Source organism: Leucopleurus acutus (assembly GCF_964270905.1).
Source record: "Leucopleurus acutus genome assembly, chromosome: 9".
Taxonomy (NCBI): domain Eukaryota; kingdom Metazoa; phylum Chordata; class Mammalia; order Artiodactyla; family Delphinidae; genus Leucopleurus; species Leucopleurus acutus.
Genome location: NC_139144.1, coordinates 72,525,063 through 72,533,017, shown reverse-complemented (window position 1 = coordinate 72,533,017; position 7,955 = coordinate 72,525,063). Strand labels below are relative to the sequence as shown.

Sequence of the window (7,955 nt, the reverse complement as noted above, 5' to 3'; positions counted from 1 at the left end):
CTGACAAAGGATTAATCTCCAAAATTTACAAGCAGCTCATGCAGCTCAATAACAAAAAAAACAAACAACCCAATCCAAAAATGGGCAGAAGACCTAAATAGACATTTCTCCAAAGAAGATATACAGACTGCCAACAAACACATGAAAGAATGCTCAAATTCATTCATCATTAGAGAAATGCAAATCAAAACTACAATGAGATATCATCTCACACCAGTCAGAATGGCCATCATCAAAAAATCTAGAAACAATAAATGCTGGAGAGGGTGTGGAGAAAAGGGAACACTCTTGCACTGCTGGTGGGAATGTAAATTGATACAGCCACTGTGGAGAACAGTATGGAGGTTCCTTAAAAAACTACAAATAGAACTACCATATGACCCAGCAATCCCACTACTGGGCATATACCCTGAGAAAACCATAATTCAAAAAGAGTCATGTACCAAAATGTTCATTGCAGCTCTATTTACAATAGCCCGGAGATGGAAACAACCTAAGTGTCCATCATCAGATGAATGGATAAAGAAGATGTGGCACATATATACCATGGACTATTACTCAGCCATAAAAAGAAACGAAATTGAGCTATTTGTAATGAGGTGGATAGACCTAGAGTCTGTCATACAGAGTGAAGTAAGTCAGAAAGAAAAAGACAAATACCGTATGCTAACACATATATATGGAATTTAAGAAAATAAAAAATGTCATGAAGAACCTAGGGGTAAGACAGGAATAAAGACACAGACCTACTAGAGAATATGGGGAGGATATGGGGAGGGGGAAGGGTAAGCTGTGACAAAGTGAGAGTGAGGCATGGACATATATACAGTACCAAATGTAAGGTAGATAGCTAGTGGGAAGCAGCCGCATAGCGCAGGGAGATCAGCTCAGTGCTTTGTGACCTCCTGGAGGGATGGGATAGGGAGGGTGGGAGGGAGGGAGAAGTAAGAGGGAAGAGATGTGGGGACATATGTATATGTATAACTGATTCACTTTGTTATAAAGCAGAAACTAACACACCATTGTAAAGCAATTATACTCCAATAAAGATGTAAAAAGAAAAAAAAAAAAACAACTTCTAGGCTGCGAACCGGGAGCAGATCAAGTCTATTGAATGGTGTTTGCCGCCAGGCTATGGAGCAGGCAAATGAGCTAAAATGAAGGGCAATAAGGCCCTGAGTGCTGGCAGCATGGATGGTGGATTACAGTGTCGCTCTGAGGCAGTTAAGTCAGACCCCCAGGCCCATGTGCTCTCCAGCAATTGCTCAGCATCCTACACCAAGAACAGAGACCGCCAGAAGGCTTATGAGGATGGTTGCAAAACCATTGACTTAAAACCTGACTGGGGCAAATGCTATTTCCAAAAAGCAGCAGCTCTTGAGTTCTTAAACTTATTTAAATCCGCCACTCGAACCTATGACAAGGTTTTAAAACATGAAGCAAACGATCCTCAGCTCAAAGAGGGTTTACAGAATATCGAGCCTCAGTCAGCAGAGATGAAATTCAAGAATGCTTTCAACATGTCCGATCTGCACCAGAAGTTGGAGAGTGATCCCAGGTCAAGGACACTGCTCATGGATCCTACCTACCAGGAACTGATAGAACAATGTCAAACAGGCCGTCTGACCTGGGCAAAAACTGCAACATCCCCAGATCGTGACTACCCTCAGTGTCTCCTTCGAGGCTATCTGGGCAGTACGGATGAGGAGGAAGAAGTTGAGACACCTCCACCACCACCTTCTCCCTAAAAGGAGACCAAGTCAGAGCCAATGGAAGAAGATATTCCAGGGAATAATAAGCAGGCACTGAAAGAAAAAGTTGGGGAAGGATGCCTGTAAGCAAAAAGACTTTGACACAGCCTTGAAACAGTATGACAGAAGCAACGGCCAGGACCCCACCAACATGACTCGCATGACCAATCAAGCAGCCATGTATTTCACAAAGGGCGACGAGAGTGAATGACAGGAGCTTTGTGAGAAGGCCATTGAAGAGAGGCTAGACAAGAAGACTATCCTCGACAGATTGCCAAAGCTTATGTCAAATTGACAGAGCCTATTTCAAAGAAGGAAAGTACAAGGATGCCATCCATTTCTACAAATCTCTGGCAGAGCACTGAACCCCAGATGTGCTCAAGAAATGCCAACAGGCAGAGAAAATCCTGAAGGAGCAAGGGTGGCTAGACCACATAAACCCTGGCCTGGCTTTGGAAATATCCCCAGGCCAGGAAGCACTATACAGAAGCCATCAAACAGGAACCCAAGAGATACCAAATTGTACAGCAGTCAAGCTACCTGCTTCATCAAAGTCCTGGAGTTTCAGCTGCCACTCAAGGACTGTGAGAAGTGTATCCAGCTAGAACTGACCCTCACCAAGGGTTATACACGGAAAGCAGCTGCCCTGAGAAGCAATGAAGGACCATACAAAATCCATGGATGTCTGCCAGAAGGCACTAGACCTGGACTCCATTGTAAGGAGGTAGCAGATGTTCACCATGGCTACATGATGGTCCTGTACAACCAACATGACAGCCCTGAAGATGTGAAGCGATGGGCCATGGCCAAGGTGCAGCAGATGAGTGACGTGGCCATGTGGCTCATCCTGCAACAGATGCAGAAGGACCCCCAAGCACTCAGCAGACACATGAAGAATCCTGTAATAGTGCAGAAGATCCAGAAGCTGCTGGATGTGGGTCTGATTGCAATTCAGTGATGACTTGCTCATCATAACCCTTCCCTTCACCCTCATGTGGAAAAAGGAGCGGGAACTGTGGCAAGCAGCATAGAGCAGAAGAGAGAGAAGGGGAAAAGGCGAACATCTTCTCTATATGTTTATACAGACCTATGTGGAAGATACAGAGACTTATACTGGAGTCATTTGTGCGGCCTCTGGGCCCTCCTAGCACACACACGGTCTCTCCTGCTGCCCCAGAGTTTCATGTGTCCCACCCCTGGCGCTCAAGTCACTGTCCCAGCTGCTCTCGCATAGTTGGTGATTTGGGGGCCGGGAGTATGCATGTATGTGGAGGGGAGGGTATTCTTCCCAAACTCAGGCCCCAAGTGTCTTCACACTATTAGCTCCATGACCCCTTCACCAACAACACAAGCCAGTCCAGCATGGTCACATGTTTTAAAAAAAAAGAAAAGAAAAAGTAGTTCTGTTTATTGTTAGTACTGACCATACAAGAGAAAGACAAAGAAAATACATCTTTGTTCAAGCTTAGTTCTTTTAGAGGAACAGGAAACTAGAAGTCAATTCAGATCCTCTTATCACAGCTTAATTAATGAGAAAAGGTGACAGTGCATTATTATCAAGGTGTCTTTGAAAAAAAAAAGCAATTTATTAATAAAAGCAGCTTAAAACTTCACAACTATTTTTAAAGTTGACCTAAGAGCTCAGTATCTGAAGTGCTTTCGCGGTCTACTGATGTAATATTTGGCACTGAGCAGACTGAATGTTTTACTCAACGTTTTGGGATTAAAATACAGAAACGTTGTTCCCATGTTCCCAAGTATGTAAACCTATTTATCTTGATTTATTTTTATAAAAGAACAAGGCCTCAGAAATACAGATACATGTTCTCTTCCCCAAAACAAAACGAACTGTATCCTTTGAAGCTGAAAAATAAAAATTTCAGAAGATTTTTGAATAATTTAGAAAGTTCTAAACCTTGAGACATAATATTCCAATTATGAAATCGTTACTGCACAGCAAGTAATTTTGGCCCAAATCTGTTCTCTTGAAATCTGAAGTCAACAGGAGTTCTGTGCAGGAGAAAAATCACGTGCAACCAGTACAGGGCCACTCCTAACCTTAAAGCTTTTCAGTTCATGAAATATTTATGCATCCTAAACCGGATTTAAAAGTCATCACAGGCATCTACCTGCAGGCAAACTATTCAGTGTTTTCTGCTTTCTCCACATACCAGCTGCCTAGGGTCCTACCCACTCCAGTTGAGTATTTCATACTATTCTCTACGCAACTCTATTCCACCACATCTGAATACCTGAATGCAAGAGATCATAGCTCCCAAGATATTTGGTGCAGAAAGGTCCCTAGAAGTCCTATGTATAATCACTGTGAGGTCTTCAGTTTCTTTTATACAGACAAAAGTCACTTCTCATCATTGATGACATTTCCCTCCTCATTCTATCCAGGTAGGAGCTGCTACAATGTCTTTCTTTGTTCCTATCAGTTATGTATTATCAACATTCATTTACCCCTGTAGCATTTTGTATTAATTCACTATTCTTATCCGGAAAATAAAAATTTTATTTAAGTTTTTTCTAATTAGTCCAGTAGAATTCCTTCCTTTCCCATAATAACCCTCTTAACGATGAATTTTTATTTCTTATTAGTTGTTATAATACTGGCTTACTTGAAGGAGTTGTAGCCTTTCCTTGTATTGAATAAATATAACACATATTCAATGAATGCCTACTATTTTCACTGTGATATCACTGGAAATTCTGTGGTGTAAAAGATGGATAAATTTCCTACCCTAATGGAGCTTACAGCCTAATGGTGAAGAGAGACATTAAACCGATCATCACACAAGTAATTAATTACAATGCTAGCAAGCATAAGAAAAAACAATGCTACAAATGTACACATAAAGGGACTGGTAATCTGGCAGGAATTGTAGGCTAGCAAAAATGATGCTCAGGGCTTCCCTGGTGGCACAGTCATTGAGAGTCCGCCCGCTGATGCAGGCGACATGGGTTCGTGCCCCGGTCCGGGAAGATCCCACGTGCCGCGGAGCAGCTGGGCCCGTGAGCCATGGCCATTGAGCCTGCGCGTCCGGAGCCTGTGCTCCGCAACGGGAGAGGCCACAACAGTGAGAGGCCCGCGTACCGCAAAAAAAAAAAAAAAAAAAAAAAAATGATGCTCAGCCTGAGATCTGATAATGATTAGGAGTTAACAGAGACAAACGGAAGAAGTGCGTTACTGGAGTGAAAAGGATTTTGGCCTAGTTAGGAACTCACAGAATGTCACTGTGTCTGGAACTCAGAGCATAAAGGGGAGAAAGCTGCGAAAGAAAGCTGGAGCCAGATCCTACTGAGTCTAGTAGGCTCTGAATTTTATTCAAGTTGCATTTGAAGTATTTTTAAGCAAGGGATTGCCATGATCAGCTTTGTACTTTCAAAGGATCACGCCTGGAAAATGAAACAAAGTAACCATATGACTTAGATGGCTGGTGGTGGCGGGGGGGGGGGGGTGCCGAGAACAAAAGTGGATGACGGAGGACTATTAGGGGCCTTTTATAGATGCCTAGGAGAGAAATGATGGATTTCTTGGATGATTGTGTTGGTATTGAAGAGGAAAAATACCTTAAACGTAAAGCTAATGAGACGTGGTTTTTAACCACAGCAACTGAATGGCTTGGATAGGTTTAAGGTATATGATTTCGTTGGGACATGTTTGAATATGGGCTAGAATATGAGTTCCAGGATGATAGCTTTTTTGGCTTTTTTGTTCACTGTTGCAACCTGTGCCTCCAGAGACATTCAAGTTGAGATGTTGAATAGGCAGCGAGATTATATGGAATTGCAGCTCAGAAGAGAGATTTGGGTTGGTATTAAAAATGTGGGAGTCAGGACTTCCCTGGTGGTCCAGTGGTTAAGAATCTGCCTTCCAATGCAGGGGACAAAGGTTCGATCCCTGGTCAGGGAACTAAGATCCCACATGCCGAGGAGCAACTAAGACCTGCAACTAAGACCCAACACAGCCAAATAAATAAATAAATAAATTTTTTAAAATGTGGGAGTCTATTGTATATTAATGCATATATGAGGAATCTAGAAAAATGGTACAGGTGAGCCAGTTTGCAAGGCAGAAATAGAGACACAGATGTAGAGAACAAGCATATGGACACCAAGGGGGGAAAGCAGGGTGGTGGTGGTGGGATGAATTGGGAGATTGGGATTGACATGTATACACTAATATGTATAAAGTAGATAGCTAATAAAAAAATAAAATAAATAAACTTTGTACCTGTTTTTAGAAAAAGAAATGTGCGAGTCAGCAGGATGTAGAATGTAGGTCCTCGCAGAAGCCAGGACAATACTGAGCTCCTCTAGGGGAAGGCTGAAGAGTGGGAAAGTCAAGATCAAGCACCGGTGACCAGCTCGCCTTCTAACAGCTCTCTGCAGCACCATGTGGTTGCCAAAGCATTTAATCATCCTCATCATGATCTCTGTGAGACCCAGTCCTTGTGCTGAAGATGTTCAGGCCCCGGTATCTCCCATTACAGCATTCAATTTAGACCTGTTCCACAGGAATACTAAGCCCTTCATATCTCTCTCTCTCCACTCCTTCTTTCAAGAGCAGTGGATGGAAGGAAATTTAGGAAAATGGGTTACAGTATAAAATGGAACATAATCCTGAATTGTTGATGGAAGATACAGACTTTTTAAAAATTAATTAATTTAATTTTTTCGGATGCATTGGGCCTTCGTTGCTACGTGCAGTCTTTCTCTAGTTGCAGTGAGCGGGGGGGCTACTCTTCATTGTGGTGCGCGGGCTTCTCATTGTGGCGGCTTCTCGTTTTGGAGCACAGGCTCGAAGTGCGCGGGCTTCAGTAGTTGTGGCACGTGGGCTCAGTAGTTGTGGCTCACGGGCTCTAGAGCGCAGGCTCAGTAGTTGTGGTGCATGGGCTTAGTTGCCCCGCGGCACGTGGGATCTTCCCAGACCAGGGCCCGAACCTGTGTGCCCTGCATTGGCAGGTGGATTCTTAACCACTGTGCCACCAGGGAAGTCTGGAAGATACAGATTTAACGCTTGACCCTTTCTAGCTATCAGGGCCCAAGTCAGGGTGGTAGTGTACGTTTTTTAGCCAGGAAGTCATTTCTACGCTCTTTATAACTCAGCATACATTTCACACTTAATTTTTCCTTAATACAATACTGGTTAATAAAATGAGATCTCTTCATAGTATGACAGTTGTTAAAAAGGCAAAACTTCTAAAAACCAAACTGGTTAGAACCGGTTTAGAAGCAGATTCATTTTTAGAAGTACCTATCTTATACAACAATGAATTCAAAAGTGTAATTTGTTTATTCTATCTATGTGCTTATCAGAATGTAAACTGCACTAGATAACCAGTACAAACTGTCACCGAAATGGAGAAACCAGAAGTCACTGAGAGTTATGTTAAAAGGCAAAAACAACCACCAAACACTCTGCTCTGTGTCCAGAATAATTAAACATTATTTCTTTCGTAAGCAAGTTGAAATGATTTCTTTTCAAAAGACAGAGTTTAAAGATGCAGTCTGCATAAGATGCTCTTCTCAGTACATGGACCCCAAAGAATCTCTAGTTAATGAAGTTCATTGAATAAATATGGCTATCATCGTAACTGATATCATTAGTTGAAGAGAGTTTAAATTTTTTCTTAATACTATTAATATACGCATTACATGACCTTAAAAAAACCTGTTAGTCTAATGAAAGTGTTGTTAGGCTGGTGACACACAAACAGGCCATTCTATACAATGGGAATAATGATGCTTGCCTCAAAAGATTGTTGTGAGAATTAACTGAATTAATGTTTGGAAAGCATTCAGAGCGGCCTCTGACACATAGCAAGCCAAATTAGTGTTGGCTACTATTGCTGCTGTGACTACTTACAGATATAGCTTCTGTTTATCTGCATTAGAGAGATCCTCAGGGTGGGGATTACAGCTATGTTGGAATTACAGTGATTATTACGGTAGTCCCCCCTTATCCTTGGGGAATAAATTCGTTTTTGCGTGTGTTTGTTTTGTTTTGTTTTTTTTGCCTGCGTTGGGTCTTCGTTGCTGTGCGCAGGCTTTCTCTAGTTGCGGCGAGCGGGGGCTACTCTTCATTGTGGTGTGTGGGCTTCTCACTGCTGTGGCTTCTCTTGTTGTGAAGCACGGGCTCTAGGGCACATGAGCTTCAATAGTTGTGGCGTGCAGGCTCAGCAGTTGTGGCTTGTG

At 42.6% G+C, this 7,955-nt stretch overlaps 1 pseudogene across 1 annotated transcript; it reads left to right on the top strand.

Moving 5' to 3' along the window:
• The first annotated feature begins 1,086 nt into the window (after positions 1–1,086).
• LOC309966267 (stress-induced-phosphoprotein 1-like) lies at positions 1,087–2,709 on the top strand (annotated as a pseudogene). Its single transcript has one exon. The product of its transcript is annotated as a stress-induced-phosphoprotein 1-like (transcript).
• The last annotated feature ends 5,246 nt before the right edge of the window (positions 2,710–7,955 follow it).